The 13201-nt window shown below is 35.3% G+C and overlaps 1 long non-coding RNA gene across 1 annotated transcript; it reads left to right on the top strand.

The window, feature by feature from the left end:
* Positions 1-367: 367 nt before the first annotated feature.
* Positions 368-2067, top strand: LOC130465974 (uncharacterized). Its single transcript, XR_008925991.1, has 2 exons — positions 368-810; positions 1911-2067. It is a non-coding gene; the product is annotated as an uncharacterized lncRNA (long non-coding RNA).
* Positions 2068-13201: the final 11134 nt, after the last annotated feature.

Here is a 13201-nt window from a genome sequence, read left to right as displayed (position 1 = left end):
ACAAGCTAGTCTTACTTGTTGAAAGTAACAAAAGATATGAGCTATTGTTAGAACGCCTAGACAATAGAGTTCAAAGCTAAAGAAAGATTTTATGACTTTATTATTTCACATGGATTTGAGTGAATATAGGTTTATTTACTCAAATGTGATATAAGTTGAATCTGTTTGGCTAGTTCAAAGATTCAGAAGTTAATTATATTTATTAGCTTAATGGTTACTTTAAATCCTTTTGAGTGTTAAAGTGTTGTTAACCAGGATATAATTTCATTAATATGAAAATATTGTTTTGTCTTTAAAAAGAATATTGGTGATAATGACTCTTTCTTTGCCATGCCTTACGTGTCATCAATTAGAGCACCTAATTGTTGTGCTGTCAAAACTTCACTTCAAACTCATCAAGATAAGCAATACCTAAATCAAATTTTTGATCTCAATCAAAGCTTCCTTTCTCTTGTCCTCTAATTCTATTATTTCAAGGATGATCAAGAACCTAAATCAACCTCCTATTTCAACCGTTATATGCCTGAAACAACCAATGAACCGCCCAATATTCCATGGCCCAAAACCCATCTCACTCACATAATGTCTCTTCTCTACCATGGACGTTGCTGCTGGATGCTCCAGAATCAGCATCATGCAGTTACGTTTTACCCATAGTTTCTTCATAAACGTTGTAGCCCTTAAAAAGTTAATCAGTTTAGCCTCAAGAATGACTCAATTCGGATATGTGTGCTAGGAGATATGCCTTATGTACTATAGTCGTGTTGTGATTCAACGAACTACCACTATAACTATTGTTGTTGTCATTTTGTGAGTTACTCCAACTCTTTTTCTCCTCATTTCACTTGCTCCACTTTGTTTTGAAAGTGAAACTAATTTTTGGTATCATTGATTTATGTGTAATTATAAGTTTTTCCCTTCACCTATTATTTAAATAAACAAATATCATATTATATATTTTGGCTAGATTAATTTATTAATTTTATATCAATTATGGTTTGTAAAAGAATTTCTTGGAAAGAGAATTTAGTTAAGATTTCTAGTTTGATTGGTTGAGTTTTTTTATTTTTTATTTTTTTTGACATCGTATATTGGTTGAGTTATTAATTCTAGCTTATTGTCATCTGAATGAGGTCATTTATTGGAGAATTATTCACGAGGTTCAAGTTAGAGAATGGTGATCAAGGATTATGGATGAAATAAATATGATTGTTATTTTTGAGTTAATAAGGAAATGATCAGCATTTAAGGTAACTTTTATGTTTAGCAAAAAAATTTCTTTATGCCCTTGTGTGTGTTAACTATTGTTTTATATTTATATATGATCATATATCCATGGCTGTGAATATCATGAATTGCATTTGTATTGGATTATTGTTTAATTTGACTGATATTGTAAATTGTTTGTGGTATTGTTCGGAAATAATTTGTGTGTGGAAATAGATTTCGAAACGATATTGTAAATTAAAGATGTAATCCGTATTTGTTTTTGCTGGCATTGGATTATGAACGGATATGGAAAAGTGGTCAAGGTACAGGCTGAGGAAAGATCATAAAAATTAAGCTAAGACCGAAACGGTTGAATATGTGTGATAACTTGTGTTTGAAATTAAAGCCAAGACCGGTATGGTCGACTATAAGTGATAAGTTGTGTTCTGTGATAATCAAGTTACGTTTGTATCCAAAGCTTGTCCTTGCCACTGATTTGTGAAGGGAATGATCAATGCCAGCTATACATTTTCAAAGATAACCAAAGTCTATTTCCGAACAATTGCTAAGTTATGATTTGAAAACTCTTTGAACATATGGTTTGAAATAAAAACGTTTTTACGGGCTGAAGTAAAGGTTACGAGTTTTCCACTCATTTTGGATGTTTTGTTTTTTTTTCTATGTCTTTTCTTTGTAAGCAGGTTGTGTGTAAGCTCAAGTGGGATTCAAATGGAGCTTGATTGAATTTAATGGATTGTAAATTGTGTTATATAAACTATGGTTTATTTATTTGAGAGATTAGTTTATATATTGTTGTAAGATGTTTGTGAGTTAATGAATTATACCTATTCATGTTTATTCGTTTGAGTTATTTAAGATTATTTTTGTGGGCCCATAACCCACACGTCCAGGATCGAGTTTAAGATTAAGGCTAATTATTGTGCTGCGTGTTAAGAGTTACTCCCTCCGTCCCATAATAGTTGTTACACTCTCTTGTGCACACAGTTTAATGCGATAAGTAGTAGTGTGGTTATCAATTGTTATTTTATTGAAAAAGTAGATGTGGTAAGAGTTAGTGGGGTATTTTTTTTTAATTGAATGAGAGAGAGTGTGGGGACAAAAAATAATTGAGTGGGAAGAGAGAGACAATATAATAATTGTGGGGTCATTCTTAATTTAGAAGTGTAACAACTAATCTGGGACGGACGAAAAAGGAAAGTGTAACAACTAATCTAGGACGGAGGGAGTAATTGTAATCATTTAAGGATTAAGTGTTGTTTATTAACAGCTCGAAAGAGCGGGCTGTTACATTTTTGCTTTTAGTGAACGTTAAAATTATTTCGTTAGCACGACGGTATTAGGTCGCACATTAGTGTTATTAAGAAGCTAATAACGACTTACGAATCGACTTTATTTATTGCGTGCTTTTAGAAGTCAATTTGTACGATTCTATTTTTGTCATTCCAATTTATCCATGGCTTATACTTTACTGAATTAGGCCCTTAGCTTGAGCGTATGTGCACTCAAACATTCAGCGTTCCGGCACGAAAGTGAAATTTGTGCGTATTAGCCTTTAGGTTAATTTATAAATGCTGCTTGGATCAATCTCATGACTCGTTTGATTAATGTAGTTCCACACAAATGCTTTTTGCGCAACTTTGAGTTTGTACTTTTTTATTGGGCATTTTTAACTAAAGCAACATATCGTTTGGAACGAAGGAGTTTTGGTCGTTTGAATTAGTCACACGAATATATTATTTTTTTGACTTCGTAAACATACAAGTTTATTTCTGGGGAATAAATCAGGCGTCACAAATATCTTGCGCGCAGTACTGGGCGTAAAGGAATTTTCGCGCAAGTGTTGGGCGCAATAAATATGTTGTGCTTGGTTGCTTGCGAGATTTGATTCTCGCGCCAAGTCGCGATCCTACTTTATTTTGATGTGTTCCAGAAATATGTATTTTGCGTGAAAAAAACCTTGCGCCCTTTCTTCCGCGTGGGAATTCTTTTGCGCCGACCGGACTGGCGTGGAAGATTTCTTGCGTCAAATTTTGTTTGTAGGCTAATATTTTTTTTTAAATTGATTCGCAGCTAAATTATTTTTTCAACGTTTTAAGCATTTTTATTTACTTTTATGATATTGTTGACTTTAAACTTTGCGTCTAATTAATTAGTTTCCCACATAGCACATAACTTCTACATGAAGCTAACAACAAGCATGATTTGGCGGAAGTTTAAATATGCACATTTAGTTTTATGTAAGTCTCAATGGTCAATAATAGGCTATGTCTCAAAAAGGTACCAAATCTATCGTCAATCCCCCGACATGCTTTTTGTCGAAGTAGTCGGGTTAATGACGAATTTTATCAAGGCATATCCGATAAATGCTGGAGTGGCGCATATTGAGAATGGACCTACGAGATAAGAGATTTGATTTGGGTGGATGTGCTACGATGCGAAGGTGCCGAGTGGACAATGACCGACGCGCGTTCACCCCCCGACTTAATAAGGAAATAAACACGGCGTAGAGGTAGATTTTTCAGACGACCAATGACTAATGAAAATTAGATTGTAAGTAGATTTATAGTTCCGTTTCTTGAACTAGATGGACATGTTATGTCAGAAATATTTTGCATAGATACTTATTGGATCTTGTATCGGATTGACCATTAGAACATTTTAAAAGGTTAAAGTCATGTCATAAGTAGTTCTCATTAATGGTGATTAGAAACTGTTAGGTTATGATACATATGACAAAACATAAATCATGCGGAAAACCTTAATGCCAGGAAACATATTACTTACACATAATCATTTAGCATAATTTAGGAGCATACACTTTGTAGCGTGTGAAGGAAATAATGCCCTTGGTCCAAGTATGCATTCAATGTTAAAGTCTAATAAATGCGGTTCAGTATTAATTAACAAGTTAATAATTCAGTGAGATCAAATGAGCTGAATGCCTAGCTAGAGGCCGCTTCAGTTCAAGTGGAATTAATGATATTAATCCACAGCTTACTCTTGACTGAACCCGTAGGGTCACACAAATAGTACGTAAACGGATCAAGTATTTAATGGCATTAAATACTCTATCTATGGATATTCGGAATCGACGGATCTTGGTTTCAGTGGGAGCTGAGATCGTCACAAGCAAGAAATGAATACTCCGGAAACGATGATATTGCCGGAAACGGAAATATGGATCGTATCGGAAATATAAATATTATCCAAGTCGTAGATTTTGCCGGAAACGGAAACATGGTACGTATCGGAAAATATTATCGGAAATGGAAATATTGCCGGAATAGGAAATATTGCCGGAAACGGAAATATTGTCAGAATCGGAAATATTATCGGAATCGGAAAATAATTCCGGAAACGGAAATATTAAATATTTGTTCGAAACGGAAATTAATTCCGGAATCGAAAATATTAAATATTGTTCGTATCGGAAATGAATTCCGGATTCGGGAATTTAATCGGAAACGTATGGTACGAATTAGCGTCGGACGAGGCTCGCTAGACGAAGGCCCAACACGAAGCCAGGCCATCGCCCAGCAAGCCACACGCATCGTCAACACACGCCAAGCCTCGACCAGGCCCAGCGCAAGCCAGGCCCAGCCGAAGCCATGGGCACGCGCGGAGAGCAGCATTGGCCGAGCGCTGTGCGCTCAGCGTGGGCTGCAAGGCCTGCGCGGGTGTACGGTGCTCGTGCGATGCTCGTGTGCGAATCCTAAAGCTATCGGGATTCGATAAAAGATTAAATCATAAACCTATTAGATAAAGTTTATTTAATAGAGTCCTAGCAGGATTCTAATTAAATTAATTAGTATCCTAATAGGATTCCAGTTCCTTTTCCATACCTCTATAAATAAGTGCCTAGGGTCATTATTTACAGACACGATTGAAGTATTCAAAGGGTAAGTTTTTGAAAGAAAATCCAGCCATACACTTGCACAACAATAGCCGAAAACTCCTAGCACCTTAAGGGCGATTCTAGTTGGTCAATCTTGAGGCGGATCCGGACGTACTGTGGACTATCTACGGAGGGACGACACTTGGAGTCCTAAAGACTTGTTCTTGTTCGGTTCAGGCGCAGCTAGGGAAGGCACGCTACAAAGTGTATGCATCTATACTATGCTAAATGATTATGTGTAAATAATATGCTTTCCTGGCTTTATGGTTTTTCCGCATGATTTATGTATTGTCATATGTATCATAACCTAACAGTGGTATCACGAGCCTCTTATTATTTTCATAATCTAAATTGCATAAACATGGTTAAATATTACAAATTTGCAAGAATTAAAAGGGGTGATTAATTTTCGTAATTGTTAATTAATTGCAAATTGCGTTTATTTAATTATATGTACGCAGTTTTTTCGGCAGTTTCTTCGTTACTCATCCAAATCGAGTGATTTTTGTGTCAATTCCGCATGTAAAAGGCATTCTAAAATTTTGACAAAAACAGTATTTTTCGGCCGAACCCAGAATTCTCAAATTCGAAGCCTAACTAAGACTTTTCGGAGGTTTTAGTTTTTCGAACGCAAAATTTTGTAAATTGAAGATGTTAAATTAAATATTTGCGATTCTTGTTCTTAAATCTTGAATTTTTGATTGACCTACTAGATATGTTTAACAAGTTTGAATGCCTAGCCTTGTTAATTATGCAATCTAATTTGTAATTATGATTAATTTGTTGAAAATTGGAATAATTTAGAATTAATTTGATTTTCATAATTAGTTAGTAATTTAATTAGATACCTATGATTAAAAGCCACCATAAAAATTGTAAATTTGTGTTAAATTTTAAATTTTTATGACCTAGACTTGAATCCATATTAATCGGAAATCAACTAATTAATAAATTTTCGATTTTTCGCCCTAAAATTATGAAATTAATATGATTTATTAATTTGTCATTAATTTTGAAAATAAAATTTTTAATTTTTATGCGATTCGCTCATATAACTTGCACGCACAAAGCAATGGACGCTACATGTTACCCTTAAGGGGTGTTGTATAGTGCGGGCATGCGACGACGAGCAAGGGAGCTCGTCGCCCATGCGGTACGAATGCAATGAGCAAGGCTATGGTGCACGAGCACAAGGCAGCAGCCCTGCCTTGTGTCGTGTGCTGTGTGCGATGGGCGAGTGGGCAAGGGCGAGAGCAAGGCAGCGACAGTCGCGTGTGGGCAGCAGGCGAGCTGCGCCACGACGCAACTGCCGCGCGCAACGTGCGAAGCCTCGCGCGCAGCGAGCGCAAGCTCACGTGCGACGAGCGCTACGCCCAGCGATGGTGAGCAGCGAGCGTGTTGCGACGAGCGCTGGCGCGCGCCTTGCGATGGTGAGCAGCAGCAGATGCGACGCAGCACATAGGCTGCGCGCACATGGCCAGCGATGGCTGCGTGCGTGTGGCCTATGGCTGTGCGTTGCGTGGTGATGTTGCGTGCCTTGAGTTACGATTAGATCGTTTTAAAATTTTAATTTGAAATTTTCAGTTTACGTAATTTTAATTAATTTTAAAATTAATAATTTAAGTTATTTTCTTGGATTTTAATTTTGAATATTATAATTATAATAAATTTCATTTATTCTAATTATTTTACTAAAATTAAAATCATGAATTAATTTAAATACGACTGAAAATAAATTAAATATGTGGATTCAATTATAAATTTATATGAGCTTTAAATTTTAATTAAATTTGTATGTTTCCGGTTAGACTAGAAATACATTTTTATGTTTAAAATTAGTAAAGCATATGAATTTATTGGTTTAAGTGGGAGCCCTTTTAGTCATAAACTCTTGATTAGGTCTACAAATCCTTAAGGTTAAAACAACTTGATTAGAATTAATAAGGACTGAATAATTTGTAGATTATTGGTGCCCTTGATTAATTGCTACAAATATTTATGTGATGCATAACGTATTTTACTAACCAGCTATGTGGGCCATTCATGATAATAAATGGGTGAATGGTATATATTGTATATGTACTGTTTTGCAGGTTATGAAGTGACTAGTATGGCCCAAATAGGATAGAAAATATGGTCAACGTACCATTAATTTGAATGTAATTGGTCTAAAGTACCAAAGTTGTTTTTCAATTCAAATATTGTCTGCGTACCATCAAATAGTTGTAATTACTTTAATTATAGCTTATTCTATTTGAAGAAAATGGTGCCTCCCACGGAGATTTTCAAGACGGACTTTGAAGTTGAAGCTTCAAGATGAAGTCGGGCCATACTAGATCACATTTATCTTATGCATGCTTTAAGATTATTTATTGCTTTAAATATGTCTTAATTATGCATGAGATTGTGGCTTGATTATGTTGCATGATTAAGGATTTTAGTTCACTTAAAATCTAACCAACATAGTAAGAGCCTTAAGTTCCAAACTTAAAAATTGAGTTAAAAGGTGCCATGCCAAAATATACACTTGCTTGGATATCCTTTACATCAATCTAGTAATAGTTTTCGCTCAGCGAGGTGTTACTTATTGGTCCTAAAGGGGCAAGGTACACAAATAATTGTGAGTACATGTTAGTTTTGGTGAAACTCAACGATATAAGTAAGGAGTCCTTTTATGTCGTGGAAAAATCGATAGGTTTACCTAATAAGTTCTTAGACGTGCCTATCAACCAAGAATAGTTTCTAGACTATTAGCAAAAGGTTTTTGCTTACCTAAGATATTTTAGGATTGAGTCGACAAACTGTGATTAATTCTTCAATGGATTTTAGGATCTTGGAATCATTTTATCCACACCTGCCGGAACACATAACTTGAATAAAATGCTTAATGAACATTGAATTATGCATGTATGCTAGAATTTAAGTTTATTAAGAGAAACTGTGAATGGTTATTTATTTGTTTATTCTTTTCAATTATAGTTTTAACTATGGAAAACAACAATCAAAACATCATCATGGGTTCTGAGCTTATGGTCAAGCTGAACCTATCGAATTTCCTTGAATGGGAAGCTAAGCTAGTTGAAATAATCAGATTCAATGGACTTGAGTATGTACTGTTACATCCCATGCCAAGCTACTATGCCAGAGACATGACCCCTGAAAGATTTTTCGCCTGGGATGCAGATCTCAAAAAGGTTATGAGTCTCATGCTGAACAATATCCCTGATGAATGGGCTAGAAGGTTTGTAGCTTATGAACCTTTAACGCTCATCAAGAATCTGAGGGATATCTGTCGTGGAAGCACGGAGTGAAGGAAATAATGCCCTTGGTCCAAGTATGCATTCTATGTTAAGTCTAATAAGTGCGGTTCAGTATTAATTAACAAGTTAATAAATTCAGTGAGATAAAGTGAGCTGAATGCCTAGCTAGAGGCCGCTTCAGTTCAAGTGGAATTAATGATATTAATCCACAGCTTACTCTTGACTGAACCCGTAGGGTCACACAAATAGTACGTAAACGGATCAAGTATTTAATGGCATTAAATACTCCATCTATGGATATTCGGAATCGACGGATCTTGGTTTCAGTGGGAGCTGAGATCGTCACAAGCAAGAAATGAATACTCCGGAAACGATGATATTGCCGGAAACGGAAATATGGATCGTATCGGAAATATAAATATTATCCAAGTCGTAGATGTTGCCGGAAACGGAAACATGGTACGTATCGGAAAATATTATCGGAAATGGAAATATTGCCGGAATCGAAAATATTGCCGGAAACGGAAATATTGTCAGAATCGGAAATATTATCGGAATCGGAAAATAGTTCCGGAAACGGAAATATTAAATATTTGTTCGAAACGGAAATTAGTTCCGGAATCGGAAATATTAAATATTGTTCGTATCGGAAATGAATTCCGGAACCGGGAATTTAATCGGAAGCGTATCGTATGAATAAGCATCGGACGAGGCCTGCCGGACGAAGGCCCAGCACGAAGCCAGGCCATCGCCCAGCAAGCCAAGCGCGCCACACAAACAACCAAGGCCACGCCAGGCCCAGCGCAAGGCCAGGCCCAGCAGGCCGTGGCAGCGCGCACAGCGCGCGCAGCAATGGGCTGCGAGCTGTGCTGCTGCTCGCGTGGGCTTGCGGCTCGCGTGGGCCGAGCGGCCGTGTGGGCTGTGCGCGGGCATGGCCTGCACGCTCGTGGGTCATGCTCGTGTAGAGTTTGTGTTCACATACGAAACCTAAATTGTATAGGATTTGTTTGATGATTAAATTCCTAATCCTAAAAGGATAAATATTAATTAATTAGAGTCCTACTAGGATTCTAGTTTAACTAATTAGTATCCTAATAGGATTCCAGTTCCTTTTCCATACCTCTATAAATAAGGGCCTAGGGTCATTATTTGCAGAAACATTTGAAGTATTCAAAGGGTAAGTTTTTGAAATAAAATTAACCATACACTTGCAAACACTAGCCGAAATTCCTAGTAACCTTAAGGGCGATTCTAGTTGGTCTAACTTGAGGCGGATCCGGACGTACTGTGGACTATCTACGGAGGGACGACATTTGGAGTCCTAAAGACTTGTTCTTGTTCGGTTCGGGCGCAGCTAGGGAAGGCACGCTACAACATGTATGCATCAATACTATGCTAAATGATTATGTGAATATAATATGCTTTCCTGGCTTTATGGTTTTTCCGCATGATTTATGTATTGTCATATGTATCATAACCTAACAGTGGTATCACGAGCCTCTTATTATTTTCATAATCTAAATTGCATAAACATGGTTAAATATTACAAATTTGCAAGAATTAAAAGGGGTGATTAATTTTCGTAATTGTTAATTAATTGCAAATTGCGTTTATTTAATTATACGTACGCAGTTTTTCGGCAGTTTCTTCGTTACTCATCCAAATCGAGTGATTTTTGTGTCAATTCCGCATGTAAAAGGCATTCTAAAATGTTGACAAAAAGAATTTTTTTCGGCCGAACCCAGAATTCTCAAATTCGAAGCCTAACTATGACTTTTCGGAGGTTTTAGTTTTTCGAATGCAAAATTTCGTAAATTTAAGATGTTAAATTAAATATTTGCGATTCTTGTTGATAAATCTTGAATTTTTGATTGACCTACTGTATATGTTTAACAAGTTTGAATGCCTAGCCTTGTTAATTATGCAATCTAATTTGTAATTATGATTAATTTGTTGAAAATTTGAATAATTTAGAATTAATTTGATTTTCATAATTAGTTATAATTTAATTAGATACCTATGATTAAAAACCACCATAAAAATTGTAAATTTATGTTAAATTTTAAATTTTTATGACCTAGACTTGAATCCATGTTAATCGGAAATCAATTAAATAATAAATTTTCGATTTTTCGCCCTAAAATTATGAAATTAATATTATTTATTAATTTGTCATTAATTTTAAATATAAATTTTTAATTTTTATGCGATTCGCTCATATAACTTGCACGCACAAAGCAATGGACGCTACGTGTTACCCTTAATGGGTGTTGTATAGTGCGGGCGTGCGACGACGAGCAAGGGAGCTCGTCGCCCATGCGGTACGAATGCAGCGAGCAAGGGAGCACCAGCTCGCGTGTTCGATTGATGCCTTGCGATGGTGAGCAGCAGCGATGCGACGCAGCGCATGGGCTGCGCGCACATGGCCAGCGATGGCTGTGTGCGTGTGGCCCATGGGCGTGCGTTGCGTGGGATTGTTGCGTTGCGATTAGATCGTTTTGAAATTTTAATTTGAAATTTTCAGTTTACGTAATTTTAATTAATTTTAAAATTAATAATTTAAATTATTTTCTTGGATTTTAATTTTGAATATTGTAATTATAATAAATTTTATTTATTCTAATTATTTTACTAAAATTAAAATCATGAATTAATTTAAATACGACTGAAATTAAATTAAACTTTTAGGATTCAATTATAAATTTATATGAGCTTTAAATTTTAATTAAATTTGTATGTTTCCGGTTAGACTAGAAATACATTTTTATGTTTAAAATTAGTAAAGCATATGAATGTTTTGGTTTAAGTGGGAGCATTTTTAGTCATAAACTCTTGATTAGGTCTACAAATCCTTAAGGTTAAAACAACTTGATTAGAATTAATAAGGACTGAATAATTTGTAGATTATTGGTGCCCTTGATTAATTGCTGCAAATGTTTATGTGATGCATAATGTGTTTTACTAACTAGCCATGTGGGCCATTCATGATAATGAATGGGTGAATGGTATATATTGTATATGTACTGTTTTGCAGGTTATGAAGTGACTAGTATGGCCCAAATAGGATAGAAAATATGGTCTGCGTACCATTAATTTAAATGTAATTGGTCTAAAGTACCAAAGTTGTTTTTCAATTCAAATATGGTCTGCGTACCATCAAATAGTTGTAATTACTTTAATTATAGCTTATTCTATTTGAAGAAAATGGTGCCTCCCACGGAGATTTTCAAGACGGAATTTGAAGTTGAAGCTTCAAGATGAAGTCGGGCCATACTAGATCACATTTATCTTATGCATGTTTTAAGTTATTTATTGCTTTAAATATGTCTTAAAATGCATGAGATTACGGCTTGATTATGTTGCATGATTAAGGATTTTAGTTCACTTAAAATCTAACCAACATAGTAAGAGCCTTAAGTTCCCAACTTAAAAATTGAGTTAAAAGGTGCCATGCCTAAATATACACTTGCTTGGATATCCTTTACATCAATCTAGTAATAGTTTTCGCTCAGCGAGGTGTTACTTATTGGTCCTAAAGGGGCAAGGTACACAAATAATTGTGAGTACATGTTAGTTTTGGTGAAACTCAATGATATAAGTAAGGATTCCTTTTATGTCGTGGAAAAATCGATAGGTTTACCTAATAAGTTCTTAGACGTACCTATCAACCAAGAGTAGTTCCTAGACTATTAGCAAAAGGCTTTTGCTTACCTAAAATGTTTTAGAATTGAGTCGACAAACTGTGCTTAATTCTTCAATGGTTTTAGGGTCTTGGAATCATTTTATTCACACCTGCCGGAACACATAATTCGAATAAAATGCTAATAACTTGTTTGAATTGCATGATTGCTTTAATTTCAAGTTATTATTCATGATAAATGTTTAGACTTTGCATGCTTCAATATATGTTTTAATTATTGTTTATAATTAAATATCTTGCACTGCAGTAAATCCTTTTAGAAAGGTAACAGTAAATTTCCTCGATTGGTAGTGAATTCAAGAATGATTCACGGAAATGAGAGAAAATGAGCGATTTAAAATGTACGTTTCTTTTAGCGACTTTTATGGTTGTTTTCGAGTATCAAAGTCGAATGGCAAACCGATTGGTGCTTGTGAATTCAAAATACAATGTAGTTTTGAGATCATAAAGCATTGAGTTTAAACACTCAACTTTACCAATGGTTAACAACCTAATATCTTTGTCCATTTAATTCTCGAATGAGTCTATTCCCTAGACATTCGAATAGATCGATGCTTAGAGAACTTTAGAAGCTTCTGGTAAGATCATCTAGTTGAAACTTAATATTCAACATAAAATGGTAAGAACCTTGTTGGAGCGACATTGGACATGTCTAACAAAGTATAAAAGTCAACACTATAGAATTCAATTCTAAAGACTATAAGAAAGGGTACAAGAAATAGGAAAACAAGGAACAAATGAAAGGAATTTACGATTCCGTTTCTACCTATAAGTTTATGTTTAAAGAGAAGTGACCTAGCAATCAAACTTCCTTGGTACCATATACCGCTTGAGGTTCTTACTTCGGTAATAGCTCAAACAATGGAAGCTAGAATACACTAATGACCTACAAGTGGGAAATGAAGCATGGCAATGCTACATTAGTTGTAGGGTCATCTGGTTTGTTTTAAGTCCTTTCAAGGCTGGAACTTAATGGCAATTTTGTTCCATAATCAGCATACCTAAATTTCTGCTTCAAACACAGAAAGACTCACATTCAAGAAAAACAAAAACAATGTTTGTTTGTTTATTTGAATGAAATAGTCATTTACGGGTTGAGTCAATATGCTTGATTAA

This window comes from Spinacia oleracea, chromosome 1 (assembly GCF_020520425.1).
Source record: "Spinacia oleracea cultivar Varoflay chromosome 1, BTI_SOV_V1, whole genome shotgun sequence".
NCBI classification, from domain to species: Eukaryota; Viridiplantae; Streptophyta; class Magnoliopsida; order Caryophyllales; family Amaranthaceae; genus Spinacia; species Spinacia oleracea.
Note: the sequence above shows the minus strand (reverse complement) of the source record. Positions and strands in the feature narration are given on the sequence as shown.